Raw genomic sequence first — 17,303 nt, forward strand, 5'->3', positions numbered from 1 at the left:
AAAAAAGGTAGTGAAAAGGGAACAAGAATCCCGAAATGACAAAAAGTGGAAGAATTAAAGACTGAGAAGAAAGCATTGTCAGAAATCTCAGTATTTAAGTCTCAAATATTAATCAGCCTCTGTCCAAAAGATTCTTACCCCCAAACCAGACCAAGTTACAATCCTTAAAGACCTTTTGATCAGTTTATGCATGTCAAATGAGTTCCTCAGTCTTAGGAACTTGAGAATATGATCAAGCCTATGGAATTACTACTACACTAATGGAATGAGTGTTGAAACCTCCAAACACTAGAGTGATAAGAATTACATATTTATCTAGTGAGGAACATTCAAGTTATAATCTGAATTTCTTGATAAAACTGAAAATCATTGTTTGGATTTTTCAACAATGAAGTTATACATGCAAAGCATTTTAATCTTTTAAGAAATTTGTGTTCTATGTTTTCTCTCCACAGAGTTAATCCCTGCTTCTATTTTTGATCTAGTACATTTTTTGAGGACAACAACGTTCAAATCTGGGAATTGTTTGATATGCCTCCAACATGGATATGATTTTAAGCCAAGAAGAGAAAGAATCTTGATTAATCTTGAATGAAAAAGGCTATAATTGCTATTAAATTGATAAATTCCAATCAGATATCTTGTCACTGATTTTCTTATATTTTTGTAGGAAAATGGACAAGAAAGAAACCCAATTAAAAGCACAAATCTGAAGCCACCGCGCTACTGGCGCGGATCTGGCGCGATCAGCGACAACATTATTTCCCAACACAGAACCACTGCGCTACTAGCGTGGCACTGGCGCTATCAGCGCCAACAACTTTTTCCAACCGCACTATCAGTGCGGGATTCACGCTAGTAGCGCGAAACTACTGTATTCAGACAACACTCCCACGCTATCAGCGCCAACCTGGCGCTAGTAGCGTGGGAGGCACGTGATAATTTTTAATCTTATCTCAGACTATATCAGGAGGAGATTGGACCCAAGATATACGATGAAGATTTGCTCAAGATTTCTAAACAAGGGCACAAAGTCTATAAATAGAGACTTAGACCCCAGAGGAAACCATCTTTGGCTGGAGAGAATTGTGAGATTCAAAGAATTGAGAGAATTCTTGGAGACTCACGCTGGAGATCAGGATTCCGACGGAGTTGAAGACTGAAGACCATTGATCTTCCTTCTTCTTCTTCTTCTTTATTGCTTTCATGAATACTTTTTATTATTTTAATTTGTTTAAGTCAGATATGTCTGGCGTTTTCTTTTGTAGTTGGGATCACGGACCCAATGTGAATCCTTTATAGTTTTTAAATTGTTTTTATAAGTAATTTAGTTTAGTTAGTTTTATTCTACCTGTGTTAATTCTTCCATACTCTTTTTAGAATTGATCACTCTATTATAGGGCTTTGAGGGTTAGAGCTCATGATAGACATATTAGGATTTTAATTCAGACAAGGGTAGAATAACAATCCGTGCATGACCTAGACATAGGCTTACATAGATTGCATACTTTTAATTAATTTTTTTAATGCTTAATTCAAGAGGAATTACTAGGACACTAGGATTCTAATTGGGTTAAAGGGTTGAAATCACTAAGACATTAGGGTTCAACTATTTAATATGGAAATAATGAATTGTCTGAGCTAATAAACTAGTTAGTTATAAAATTCAATTTAGGAATATAAAGGAGGATTGGAGGTGAAGTGCATCCTGACTGCAGTTCTTTTACAAATTCAATTACTCATAATCTCTTTGACATTCTTGATTAATTCTTGCACGCTTTAAATTATTTCTATTTCTAAATTTCTACCAACAAATATTTTCACAATCAAACTGAGTTTTTCTAATTTAAAGGGAATAGTTAAATTAATACTCGGTGCATTAATCCTCGAGGGAACGATATCTTACTTATCACTTTATTACTTGAAATGAACGGTATACTTGACGATTTTGCAATAATTACTCACGTGAATTTCAATTCAGAGTAAGATTATGTTTTTCACGCAGCCCATTCATGTTATTCACTTTATTTGTTATTTGAAAATCTTTTCTAATTCGAGCCATATGCTTGGGTTATTCTGACATGTTATTGAAATTGATGAAGTGTTATATATGCTTTTTGACATGTCCAATGTGTTGAGACGTCTGGGTATTCATATGCTTTTCTTTGCACATGCAAATGTAATGGGGACATTAGAATACCCCTTTTAAGTACTAAGTTTTTCTTCTTTTCTTCTTTCATCTTTTTTCAATTAGAATTTTCTTCTAACTTTTTTTTCTTATTCGCACTCATCACCCGGAACCCAACCATTCTGTGACAAAGTACGATGTTTTGTTCCTTTCTCAAGATTTTACGAATACATGTTCTTGAAATATGCATTGGTAATTATATTGTCCGCGTGCTGGAAAAAAAATTGATTTATATTTTTGAGTCTTGTAAAAGAGAAATTATTTGTCTTTGCTGACCATAGTTGTTTATGAGGTGTTTCAAACATGAGTTGGTTTTAATTTACAACTTTAATTTACAACTTTTTTTATTTACAATTTTTTTTTTAATTTACAACTTTTTTTGTGTGTGGTTGTATGTATTGATTTTATTTCTATTTAAAAATAGTGTTGTTTTATTTTTAATTTTTTTTTAAAAAAATTATTTTAATGTAGAGCTACAGTTGCTATTGGTAATAGAATTGAATTGTTTCTTGGTGTTATTTGTATTTGATTTCATAAAAGAAATGAGAATTTTGGCGATTAATCAGTGAAAACTGTTAAAGAGAAAAATCAATGAAGATATATGTATATATATATATGGAGTATCAAAATTTCTTGTACATACCCATTACCAACTTTTTTGTTTTTTTTTTGTATTTTTAAAATATCAAAATACTAATTAAATAATTTATGTGGATCTAATGTCATGTAAATGATTTTAGACATTTGTCGTTGATTGTTCCATGTCTCTTTTTAATTGTGAAGTTTGCTTTGTCCCTCTACGTTGATGTTCTTCACAGGTACTAGAGGTGGTAATATGGGTTGAACCTGACGGGTCAACCCGTCAAAACGGGTAGGTTGGGTTACAAATCTCAACCCACCAACCCACCTCAACCCGCCCCATCGAGTTGTGGGTCAAAATGGGTTAGCGGCGTGTTGGCCCGCCTGACTTTTTTTTTTTTACTATTAGGTAGTATTTTATTTGTCTTTAAGCTTTTGTGATATCCAATTTTTTTTATCTTTGCACTTTCTAGAAAAATAAAGAAGAAAATCTTTATTTAAGACAAATATTATCTATATATGGAGACAACAATAAGTTTCTAAAGGATGTTTGACTGAATATTAGCATACACTTAGACTTGAGATTGAGAAAAAACTTAGGGAAGTGTTAAATGAAAATAACTAATATTATAAAATCAATAAAGTATAATTTATTTTTATTTTTATTTTTTAGGCGGGTTGACCTTCTAACCCGCCAAACAACCATAAAACAGGATGGTTTAGGGTTTTCAACCCACATTCAAGAGGAGGGGCGGGGCGAGCCAACCCATTTTTGGTGGGTTGACGGTGGGTCAAGGCGGGTCGGGACGGGCCGACCCGTTTTGCCACGCCTACCAGTCATGACTACTAGTATAAATGGGTTAGGTTAGGTCAAATTTTGACTTTGATAGCCTAGGCCTATTAGCCTATTAAAGGCTTGATTTATAGGTTTGGTATGACCTATTATAAAAAACTAAAAAACCTAATACGGCCTGTAAGTCCTACCAAGTTGCAAACTAGAGTTTATAGGCTCAAACCAAATTAAAATATAAAAGATAAAATTTCTTATTCACAAAGATCACATGAAATAAATTTTCATTAACATCACATGAAATAATGTTCATAAAAATCACATGAAAATTTCATATATATATATATATATATATATATGTACATATAATTTGCACTGTTTTTACTAATTTAATTTTATATTTTATTTAAAATTTTAAATAAATATTTATTATTTGTTAAAATATCATAAATCCTATTACTTTGAAAAATTAGTGTTACAAATCATGATCTCATAAAAGTATGCTAGAGTTCATGGAAATTTTTTTTCCCTAATAGATTTGTGTAATTACGATATATATTTTGATAATTTGATATGTCAAACTTTTTGACCTTGACTAAAATTAAATCCTGGCTCCGCCGATTGATTACGATATTAGTTTGAATAATTTCTAATCCTTAAACAAATATTTCAAAATCTCAGCATCCAATATGCCAAATGTACTAGGGAACATAGTATCGAAACACAAAATCCAGTATGGAATCAGCAAGAAAGAATATCAACATTTAAAATGTGGTGTTGACACTCTGAATTTGATTTTTGTGCAGGAACTTTTCTCTAGGTTGTGGTTAACTGGGGTTAATGCTGATAGATATAAGGTGGTTGAAGACAATGAGAATGGCAAGATGCGCCGCTCTGTGAAAAGGAATGGAAAGAGTCGATGATTTTACTCACATATTCTTTTGATGGATTTTTTGATTTTGTCTTTCATTATTAAAAAAACATGAATTAGGGACGAATTTTAGAGACGAAATATTTTTCATCCCTAATTAGGACAGGTTTAGAGACAGAAAAACAATATGTTTCTATTTGGGACGGAAATAGCGATGAAATATGTTTTGTCTCTAGTGGGGACAGATTTTGAGATGGAAAAATATTTCATCCCTAATAGGGATGGAATTAGGGACGGATTATATAAATTGAAAATATTCCGTCCCTAAATCCATTCCAAATAGGGACGGAATACTGTCCGTCCCAACTTGGGATAGAATTAGTAAAGTCCGTCTCTAATAGGGATGAAAAAAATCTGTCCCAAATAGGGACAGAAAATAATCTGTCTCTAATTGGGATGAATTTATAAAATCTTATATTTAAGTGTTATTGTTTATGAAATTGCAAAAATAAGAACTTTTTGCTAAATTATCTATATTGGTGATTTATATGGAGAGAAATATTTAAAGGGTGGTTAATTCAATCCACTAGTGATATGTAATTTATTCTTTTGTTTACAAGAATTAATTTTTCACTTAGAAATGAATTTTGATGGAAGAAAGGGTATTGTAATTGGCTGACTTTTTACTCTCCTTAACATGTTCTTTGGCATACAAGGTATCCCAATTGTAAACTTTCATTTATTTTACTAGTTATTGGAACTTGTTCGGATTTGGTGGTAAAGTCTCTTATTTTTTATTTGGTATTGTTTAAGTTTGGTGTAAATTTGACTTTATTATTCCTTATTTCATAGGTTGTTGCTTATGAATTGTATTGAATCATTGTCAAGGAAAATTGTTCCTTTTCACTGCTTTTAACTTTGTTCCCCAAATACCCATCTAATGATAATGCAATACAAACATATATTGGAGTAAAAAAAAAAAAAAAAAACTTAGTTAAACTTACTCCTTGATCTATGGAAGGTTAGATCATCATTTTTCTCTATACACTGCCTTAAAATTAGATGACGTTTATTTCGTTAATCACTCTCGTAGTATCCTTTAGCTAGAAAGTATATTTCATCACTTAAAAAAAAGTAATTTTACTTTAATCTCTCTAATGTATAGTGTACTTTTTTTATTTTAGGTAAAACACAACCTTTTTTTTTTTAGAAAGAAGTTGAGATAATTACAAAGCTATCATATGCGAGCACAACTCCAAATGAAGGATCAAGCACATTCTCTTTGAGAGTTATTTAAAACTAAGAGACATAACTTGCTCCCACAAAGTCACACACGTGAGTCTCAAAGTGTATACTAATTAGCTATGTTGCACCGACATTGACACGGGGACACAACACTTCGACACTTTAATTCTAAAAAATATTGGATTTCGATAAATTAGGACACGTTTTGATATTAAATAATATTTTTAATTTATGTAGTGTATATTTAATATTCAATAGTTTAATAAAAAAATGAAGCTAAACTTATAATACCCATTAATTTTGCAAAGAACATGAGATATTTCAAATATTTATATTAAACTCAATAAAATGGTAATCATAATTCAATGAATCTAATAATTTGAACGAAAAATGCATGTTGGAGTGTCAGGAAGTGTTAGAGTGCCAGGAAGTGTCAGACACGACATGTCAGAATTTTTAAAGTATCGGTATTTCATAACTAATTAGTTTACGTATTGAACAAATAAAAAAAAAAAAGATATAACATTTAGCCCTATCCATTTGCTTTATTAATTTATTATACAAATTGAATAATGCACCGCATGCACACAAGAATACCTCAATCCAACCTAGAGAACATTTTATCCAAACACACTGACTTAGCAATATCCAAAGGACTTTTTATTAAATAAATCGTACAGAATTTGAGGGACATCTATCTGGGAACAGTGGCCAAAGTGCCACTGTTGGCAAAAAAAACAACAAAATGTTACGCCAACAGTAAATTTTGCCAAAATGTCTCGTGGCATATTTTGCTACACTGTGTAGCGAGATATGTGTGCAAATAATTCGCTACACGGTGTAGCGAAATATGCCGCGTCAGAATGCACAGAACCAGAAGGGCTAATGAATAATAACAGATTTTAGATAAAATAGATAAGAATGTATAGTCCAAAAATACTGGTTTTCACGAATCAAACTGTTATCTCAGTTCTGTTGGAGAAACGAAGTCAGCAAAGATATATATGCAACAGTCCCAGCATATTGTGCAAGTGTCCATGCAAAAAGACAATGCAGAAGTATTTGAGGAGATCATCTAATAACAGACTCTTTCACATACGATCGAACAAAGTCAGAATCCATACCAAATGACGTAAAAGGTGAATTATGGGGAAAGACATTGTTCTGACTCACGTATATGCAAGATGAATATTCATAAATCGAGCATTTTCTTAGAGATGCAACTAATTCCGTAAGATTAGGAACTAACTAACTGATCAGATACTCTAATAGATCTAAGGAAGAAGGAGATGTAGAATCAGTTGAATTGGCTGAAGCGGAAGCTATAGATAGAACAAGGTACGGATAAAGGCCCCAAAATGGAGCTTTGATAACATAAAAGAATCAGAGAAAAGTGAGAGAAAGGAAAGGAAAGTTGAGAGAATCAGAGAGAGCAGGTACAACCATCAGTAACTGCACTAACAAACTAATCTATAACTGACTAAAATCAATAGTATAGGTGACAGCACCAGATAGATGTATCATAATACACACAGAATATCTACGTCATGATTACATTTGAAACATATTCTAATAAAGTTATGAAACTTGGCAACAACCTTCTGTGGTAGATGCCACTACACACCCGAAGCATGTAGTTCTTTTAAATGGAGACAATGATAGTTGTTTCAATGGACAAAGTCTAAGCTTTCACTGCAACTTCGATAATGATTTCAAACCTTCCAAGATCAGCATCTTTTTAAAAAGGTATGATTTAAAAATTGCCAAAAATGAATTCCAAAATGCTTACATCTTCAGGCAGAAACTATCTTCTTAAGGTTTAGCTAGAGATCGGAAATGAACAACCTACAAGACATCCATTAGAGATTAAAAACAGTCAGCTGATAGCTTACAATATAAACATAATGAAACTTGCAAGTCCTATCGGATACACATACAGATACGTGCCTCCATGCACACAGCTAAAATGAGGAAAGCAATATAATTCAGACATGATAGAATGAACAAATATAAGGGTAGCTTACATTTTTGCATATCATCAAACCAAACAAATTGCATTTAATTGAACCCCAAAAGAAAATACCTGGAAATTGTGCACGTATTCTAAGTATGAAGGCACATCTGGATAGCGGACACTTTTCTCACTATCTAGTTTCTGGAAGCATACAATATCTCCATTTTCTAGCTGCAAATATATATATATATATATACATAAAATCAATGCTCCAACCAAAGATACATTATCACAATGTGCATCAATTGCATATATAATTTATTTACCTAGCTATCACGAAATGTTAATTTCTTATCAATAGATTCACACATGATATTTGGTTCAAACTTAATTTCCTGCACAAGAATAGGCACAGTAATTTACTAATGCCACATGATTCATGTCACTCCTGGAGATCAGAACCCAAAGATGCCATCAAAAATAAAGATCCTCTCCCATCTGGTACTGCTTATGCAGGAATGAAAAATTTTAATGGAACATGATGCACTTTATTGGTCATCAATCACTAACAAGCTTAGTTACTAACAAATGAAACCATAACTGTTTGACGCAAGCTAAGCAGAAAGTAGGTAAAGAGATGTTAAAGATTTAATACAAAATTGTTCATGTATCTTCACTCAACAGCTTAAGCTTTTGAGAGATTTCATTCATTACATGGCATCAGAGCCCTACAATAAAAAGTTAAATTTAAGCATAAGGTAGTGGACATGTCCATTGTCCCTACTATAGCACAAAGGGCTATCGTGTGAGGGTACCTAAGAAAAATTATACAAAACCTATTCTAACAACTTAAGCTTTGGAGAGGGATAATTCATGACAAAAAAGCATACAGTTTAGATCATACATAGATGAACTACAGTATCAAAATTATAATGAATTTTTCAACTGATTAATATTAAAGGATACAACACAAACCAACCTCATAAAGTTCAATCACTTCATCCGGATAATAACCACCCATTACATTTAACCTTGTCACAACTTCTGATGGCTTACCAGTACTCTTCACACAAAGCCTTCCAACATAACTGCAATCATAGGGAATACATACATGTCAAACTAGGTCCACCTTTTACCCCAACATATGTTAAAATAAAGAAATTACTCAATACCGTAGCTCCTCTTTTTCAGGATCATATAACTTAAAGAATAATAATATATCATCCTTTTTCTTGTCAGGTGGTGCAATTGGTCGTAAATCCTAAATATAAAGTAGTTTGTTAACATTACTGTGTTTGAGTATCAATTATCATGCTATCAAAGTAGTATACAACTTCCACAATACAAATGTTACCAGCCCAAGCTCCATTTCCAGAGACAATTTTAATTTTGCATTTTGAACCTTGTTTGATAACTTATAGAGCCCAACTGCGTAAGGCCCAATTGCAAAAAGTCTATGTAAGAGACAAAAATAGAAGAAGAGGACTTAAAGCAAAAGAGCCGAATGCAAATCTGTTGGAGGCTGAGCCAGCTGTGAGGGAGGCCAATGCAATGCAATGCCGTTGGAGGCTGAGCCAGCTGTGAGGGAGGCCAATGCAATGCCGTTGGTTAATGCGCGTTGCAATTCAGTTAGCAAGGAATGGGTATTAGTAGAGTGAGGAGCAGGAAATAGAGGCACCAAGGGGTCAGGTTGTTATGTAGAGCTCTGAAGAGTATGCAAGGGCATCTCTTGTTAATTTCTTTCTTCTGTATTTTCTTTTCCTTCAAACACTGATCCATAGCAGAACTATGGAGAACCAGATGTAATGTTCCTTTTATTGCTTGTTATTCTGAAATTATCAATACAAAGAGTAATATTCAGTATACTTTGCATTTCTTTTACTTAAACTGTATCAATAACTCTCTCAATTGTCCAACCTGCAATGTATATCATATTTGAGAAAAAATATAGTACAACTTCATATAATTGAGAAAATGATGTATCAAGAAATTAAGCACCAACATCAAGCAGACATGATTCACCAAAAATTGATCACCCCCCACCAACATAACGAGAACAAACTACAGGATCCAAAACAATTAGTATGAAAAATATTTATATTGGTTGCATTTTTTATTCATTTTTAAGATTGGAGAATATAAAACAACTAGCCATAGATGGCAGAAATAACAATACAAAGCCAACATAGAGAATCAACTGTTGGCCCAGCCTGAGAAATGGAATCCAAAAAAAGCACAGAACAGATTCAACAAAAAAACATAAATGTGGGGTAAAAGGAGCTCATTTGTTCTAGAAAACCAACATTGCCATAAAAGCAGGAACCTAAACAGTCAGAGCTGTAAAAATCATATATAAGAAGCTTGAAGGGGGAATTATAATTAAAATAATAGGGAAAAGCTTCTTGCAAGCTCAGAAATTTACAGGCCGTGCTTCCTCAATGTGTGTCAATGACCGATTAGGACGATATGTATAGTTTTTTACTCTTTGCCCATAGCCAAATGCGTTGGAATTCAACTGGTATGCCAAACTCTTTAGCAACCTCTTCCTGCATATCACAGATTAGAAATCAGACATGAAAATCAAAGTTATGAAAAATAGAGCATCTTTGAGCATTCATCACCAACTTCATAAATCAAAAACATAAGACCACAAAGATTCATATTATATATTTTGTTTCCTTCCAACTAAAGCATCAGAAGTTTTATATTTTGGTACTGTTCTAAAAAGTAATTGTTTTATCAAAGGATGCAACTAAAATAATGGTTTGAACTTTAGGAGTTCACAAACTAAACTTTCTCTAGTTTAATGACTCTTATCATATCTGCCAAAAAAATTTGAGAAGATAGTAAGAAAAATTAATGCATTTTTCCAAAAAGTAAGAAGACTAGCAACAAAAGCACTGGCCAAACAGTCAGTCATCCAAAATTTGAAGTTGTAATGATGGTTATCAAATATTCCCACTTTCCAAATCCATATTGGATGACATTCCATCCTTTGACATTCAAGCAACTCTTCAATGGGTATCATCCCTTGCAAAGGTGATATGTTATGGGCCACTGAATCCCTTGCAAGAGAAAATACAAAATTTTAGAGTATGTTCACCCACTTTGAAAAAATTAAACTGAAAAAGTATCGATCGCATGAAACTGCCTGAGTTAATCCTATTTTGAAATTAATTCCACACAGCAACATCGAATAATATAATTATGTGGATATGGACAATTTTACATTATCTCCCTCTTAACTATGTCATAAATGAAGGTTCAAGACACTTTATGTCAGTATATTAATTTCTCATGTTTACCAATTTTCCAATGAAAAACCAACATTTTAAAAGGAAATATTTACGATTGAGATCAGAGCAAATAAGAAAAGAAACAATAATATTAGTCATATCATGCCAGGTCAAAGCACTTCTACCAGGAGTGCTTCAGGACACGGAAACTCCTCACTTTGTCATGGTCTACGGGATCCAAATATATATCCTTTCCAATTTGCACAGCAAGGTCTTCATCTCGAGCCACCTAAGAAGTATCATATGTTATCAGTAAAATATAAATCCGATTTGATTAAGCAACTCACAGGGAAAAATGAAACAGTACCATTGTGATGAAATTTACCTAAAGTGGAGCCTGTTGTACACATATTCCTGAAAATCAGACAAATGAGAAAATAATTAGACTAAATTATTAGCAGGATAACCTCAGAAAATAAAAATTGCAATAATTCAGATGCAGGATACAAAAAAAAAAATTGAAGCCAAAGTTCCCAACGACATATCCAGAAGGAATAACAAAAGGCAGAAAAATCTTGTGCTTCTCAGAAACTATTTAACCAAACAAATCAAACAAAACCATTTTGATTTTGATACAAATCAAATTCCTCTTTAACAGTGTTTATTCTTTCAGAGATATGTTCAGCTTTTATCAATGCAATCTAGTTGCAAGGGTAGCTAGAATATTGCCGCCAGTAACATATATAATCACTCACCAGGTATATGTGATGTTAAGCATCCATTGCTCCTATAAATGTACCATGTTATCTGTATCGTATTGCAAAGTGATTGAATGTAGAAACTTGATATTTGTCTCCCGTCATAATATACTTGTAAGTTGTTCGAGTAAAGCTTCAAGTAGCTATTAATAACATTAAATTTATCTTCATGGGCATCCTTTCACCCATAGATATGAAGAACAAACAATACAAAGTTTAACAGAAATTCCTAAACACTACTCAGAGTTCTTTGTCAATATCTTTTTTGGATCAATAACCTTCTCTACAAAAGAAGGCAGACAGAATGCAGCAGCATGGATCTGTAGTAACAAAAAAGAAAAAGCAAGAGAGGAACAGGCAATTAAGTTAGTTGAAAAGAGAACAAAGAAAAACAAATAAGTAGTTTAATCCTTGAATTAGAATCGTTTCAATAGATTACCTTTGCTACTGACTTTGCTACTGACTCCAAGAAGCAGTTATCTGCAAGCACTTCTGCAATAGGTCCTGCATGACATAGAACTTCTTTTATTTCTTTTAAGGCTTTTAAAAATGAGAATTTTCTTCTCTCACTATAGCTGCAATTTTAAGTTGACAGGAAGAAAAGATAGTTTTACCCATTGGGTTGAAAGCATCCAATATAATAGCATCATAAGTGCCCTCAGGAGCAGAATTGATGAATACATTTGTCAGATATTTAATATATAGAGAAATGTTTGCTTTGTAAGTTAGAAAACAAATGGCTTAACTTCTTACCATCAGTGATATGAACATGCACTCGAGGATCCTGGTAACCAACTGCTATATCCGGGAAAAAGTTCTTATAAACCTGTATCCTCAAAAGCATTAAGAAATTAGTATGGTTCTTTCCTAGAATATATTCTTCAAAGCAATGCATATAAAAGCAGAAAATTTTAATAAGGGTTCTTTTTATTTGTAATACATTTCTGTCAAAGTTCATAAAAGGTGGAACTTAGGAATGTTAACATAAAGACTCACATCAATCACCATTTTGTCTATGCTCAACAGAAGAATGGCGAGATATCTCTCTAAGAATTCCACCATCTCCTCCTCCAACTAGCAGCACCTGTAATGTATGTTCATAAACACCTTGTTAAACAAATTTTCTCTCTTGGTTCTTTCAGAAATGTTTGTTTTTTCCCATTAGCTAGGCTCTTAGTTCACTTGGGAGGAATAGAGAATGAAGAAAAGAAAAAACCTTGTTTGGATTTGGAATGGAACATAGTGCAAGGTGAGTGAGCATCTCTTGGTAAGCAAATTCATCATTCTCTGTCAGCTGGATATACCCATCCAGAATTGCAACCTTGCCATGTCTTGATGACTGCACAAATAGTCTTCTCAGAAACTATTTAACCAAACAAATCAAACAAAAATTGCAATAATTCAGATCCAGGATACAAAAAAGAACTGCTGAAGAAACGTAACAAATCAAACAAAAGAAAACCCAATTTAAACAAATTTTGTTTTTTCTTTCTCCTCATATTCTGCCCAAATCTCAGCAACCCAGTTGCAGAAATTCCAAACCACAAAGATTTCACTAACCAAACCAAAAAGAATTCAAGAAAACCAACAGAGAACAGAGCATATATTGATACATCATCTAATCTACCTCACAGATTCCATTAACAAGATATCCAAAGAAGAATCCAGATTAGCAAATGAGGAATTGTTGATATCCAGCGTGAAGCAACAATTTGATATCTCTCTCTCTCATTTTGTGGCAAGTGAAACCCAAAAACCATTTTTCTCTTATTTTGAAGTCCAACGGATATTTTCATTATGAGGTAGGATCCTTTGACACCGGTGTCAAATTTGAAGTTTGACACTTCATCTGAGAGCCATTAGATCAAAAAAGATCAATAGTGTCACATGCTTATAAATCAGAGTCGTTGATCTTTTTTGATCTAACAGCTCTTACATGAGGTGTCAAACTTCAAATTTGACACCGGTGTCAAAGGATCCTGCCTCTTTCATTATATATATATATATATATATATATATATATATATATATATATATTAGAGGCGAATGATTGAAGAGCAAAACACATTACTTAAGGTATTTGAAATTACCCCTATGTCAATTTTTGTTTGCTAATTGTAGTGACATATATTTTTCGAGAATAATAAAGTTTATATATATTTGAAAAGCTAATTTATTTGTTTAACTCAAAATAATAAGTAATCTCAAGCATTTATAAATAGAATATCATCTCAAACAACCTCACAGCAAATGATAAAAACATAAAAAAAGAAATATAAAAAATTCAAATAGAAGATGATCTCATGGAACCAAATGCTGATGTCATGATGGAAATGATTGAAGAAAAAGCCAAAAAAAACAAACCTTGGTGGAAAGAGATGTATAGTGATGTCCACGCAGAAGAAAGGAGAGCTTTGAATCTGTCCATTAGTACTGATACTAATGATGATGTCTAAAGTTAAAAAACAAGTGTGTGGTTGTGATTATTAAAGTGTGAACAATAATTCAACTTTTAGAAAAGTTGTTTGTCTTATTGTATAATTTTGTCTGGTTAGGTGTGCTTTACTATGCTTGTTGTTATTATGGTTCCTTGCCCATCAAAGGAAACCATTTGTGTGCTTGTAAGATCAGAATGAGTTTGAAGGAAATAAAAGCTTGTGTGTTTTCCCTATGAGTTTCTAAAGAGTTTTCTTTTCTCTCCGAAAACTTAGTATAATGTTCTTACTATAGTTACTAATCTCTGGATGAGGAAGTTAGTATGCTCTACACTTGCCCTGCAAAGGGATCCTGTGTATCAGAAAACTGACTCTGACATGATCCAGTCTTACGGTCCTCTCATCTTTAAGGATTCATGGATGATAGTCTCCAATGAAAGAGCTAAGAGGCTAAGGAGTGCCGTGAAATGCTCAGATTATGGGAAGACTAATTCATGGATTCTTAAGGATTGTGACTGTGCATATCAAATGGAAAACAAAGTTACACAACGTTTGGCAAACCATTGAAGCAGCACGATGTATTGAAAAAAATTAAAATATTACAAATTGCACAGAGCGAATTGAACACTTTTAAGACTATTTACCATTTGTTTCTGATATGCGCCTTTAGTGAAATGATAGACATGAATTAGATGACCATGTGGACCCACATTTTTCTCATCTTCCGGAATCTGTAAATTTATATACAACCAGAAAAAAGACTAGTTTATTTTGATACACAAACTGTAAAAAAAAAATATTCGTATAAAAAAATCCGCTGGTGCTATTATTTGAATAAATAAAAACGGGATTTGGATCCTCTCATGTGGAAAAGTGGTCATGTTATTTGATTAGAACAACTCATTTAAAAATTATACATTTTTCTCTCTCTCTGATCTCATTATCAATGAGTGGTTGTGATCAAATAATATGATCATTTTTTTACATGAGAGGATCCAAATCCGCTACCTCCTCTGCACGAAATGTCCAGTATTGATCATTGAGGTTTATAATCTTTTCATTGGGAGAGAAGATCTGCACAGGCAGAGGAAGGATGGAATGAACATAGTTCAATAATTAAAAATAGGCTGCTCTTCACTAGTTAATTATATTTTCAGAAACATAAGCAAGTGGAGGATCAAAACTCCACTAAATTTAGAATATTTAATCCTGATTCACGAATAATTTAATCAAAAAATAATCAAGAACAACAATAAACACAGAAACAGTTAACATAGATCTTATGCCAAACCTTGTATATCTTGTGATTGAAGACTTAAAGCAACCTAAGGTCAACATTACGATTAGACAATGCCACCTGTACTCGCAGTAAAAGTTGAGCATTAGACATATAATAATATAACAGAAAAAACACTGAGCTTCGTTGATTAAAAAAAAAAAAAAAAAAAAAAAAACCCCTCAGATGAAGCCATAAGCTAAAGTTGGGAACAGTTGTGAAAGCAGTGTTCTGTTAGTAGCATTGTACAATGTAAGCAAGTTAATAAACTAAGGATTTTATGTTTGTTACTTTATATAACATAACTCTACTTTCCTACACACAACAAAAAGGTAGGGTTCACATATTTTTTTCTCTCTTTCATCATTTCACTTTCTCTCTCCCTAGGTAGGGTTCACATATTTTTTTCTCTCTTTCATCATTTCACTTTCTCTCTCCCTTTTGTTGGGTGTGTAGGAAAATAAAGTTATGTTATAACATAAAACCCGTAAACTAAAGCAAAAATCACACAAAGCCACCTTTGTTTTACGATCATCAAGGACATCCGCCACAGTACTCTGCTTTGGGAGTGTAACAATATGAATAACCACCTGAATAAACAAATTAAAAAAAAAATTAAAACAATATGAAAAAAGTGTAGATGAAAACCTGAAGACAATCAGATTCCTGTACTCACTTCGTCTTTGGTAGCATGGTAAAATGCAATTTTCAGAGTTTTCCAACCATGTAAATCTAGCAGAGGGATGTCAAGTACTTCATAGTATGATATATCCGAAGTCTGACATACAAGAAAGGAATAAGATGTTTTTTTTTTTTTTTTATATTTTTAAATATGAGATATAATGAAGAATTGAACTATAACTACTTGATTGTCGTGAACCAGCATATCAGATAAATGCTTCACCCCTCGGTACTCAATAGGCTGGGGTTTTGGTTGTTGAGGGGAGCAGTCATGTGGGGTAAGCCTAATTTTGGATGGATCGTCCAAACCAAGTTGTTGAGCAACTCTCTCCACCACATCATCATATGTATAGAGCCTTGGCCTAGAAATTATAACAGAGAATATATGATAAGGATGGGATTCTAAGCATAATAATATAAAAATACTTAAATCTTCTCGCAAGAAAAATACTGCAATAGTATTAGATATAATAAATCACTCCAATGAATTCCAAAATGCTTACATCTTCAGGCAGAAACTATCTTCTTTAGGTTTAGCTAGAGATCGGCAATGAACAACCTACAATACATACATCCATTAGAGATTAAAAACAGTCAACTGATAGCTTACAATATAAACATAATGAAACTTGCAAGTCCTATCGGATACACGTACAGATACGTGCCTCCATGCACACAGCTAAAATGAGGAAAGTAATATAATTCAGACATGATAGCAAGAGCAAATATAAGGGTAGCTTACATTTTTGCATATCATCAAACCAAACAAATTGCATTTAATTGAACCCCAAAAAGAAAATACCCGAAAATTGTGCACGTATTCTAAGTATGAAGGCACATCTGGATAGCGAACACTTTTCTCACTATCTAGTTTATGGAAGCACACAATATCTCCATTTTCTAGCTGCAAATATATATATATATATATATATATATATATATATATATATATATATATATATATATATATCAATGCTCCAACCAAGGATACAGTATCACAATGTGCATCAATTGCATATATAATTTATTTGCCAGGCTATCACGAAATGTTAATTTCTTATCAATAGGTTCACACATGATATTTGGTTCGAACTTAATTTCCTGCACAAGAATAGGCACAGTTAATTCACTAATGCCACATGATTCATGTCCGTTGTGGAGATCAGAACCTGAAGATGCCATAAAAAATAAAGACCCTCTCCCATCTGGTACTGCTTATGCAGGAAAGAAAAATTTTAATCGAACATGATGCACTTTATTGGTCATCAATCACTAACAAGCTTATTTTGT

At 32.8% G+C, this 17,303-nt stretch overlaps 1 pseudogene; it reads right to left on the reverse strand.

The window, feature by feature from the left end:
* Positions 1 to 7,135: 7,135 nt before the first annotated feature.
* LOC133285127 (ubiquitin C-terminal hydrolase 13-like) overlaps positions 7,136 to 17,303 on the reverse strand; it is a 28,893-nt pseudogene continuing 18,725 nt past the window's right edge.

The sequence above is a fragment of the Gastrolobium bilobum genome, unplaced genomic scaffold (genome assembly GCF_033153095.1).
Source record: "Gastrolobium bilobum isolate Gb01-03AN ecotype WA unplaced genomic scaffold, APGP_CSIRO_Gbil_v1 utg36643, whole genome shotgun sequence".
In the NCBI taxonomy this organism is placed as follows: Eukaryota; Viridiplantae; Streptophyta; class Magnoliopsida; order Fabales; family Fabaceae; genus Gastrolobium; species Gastrolobium bilobum.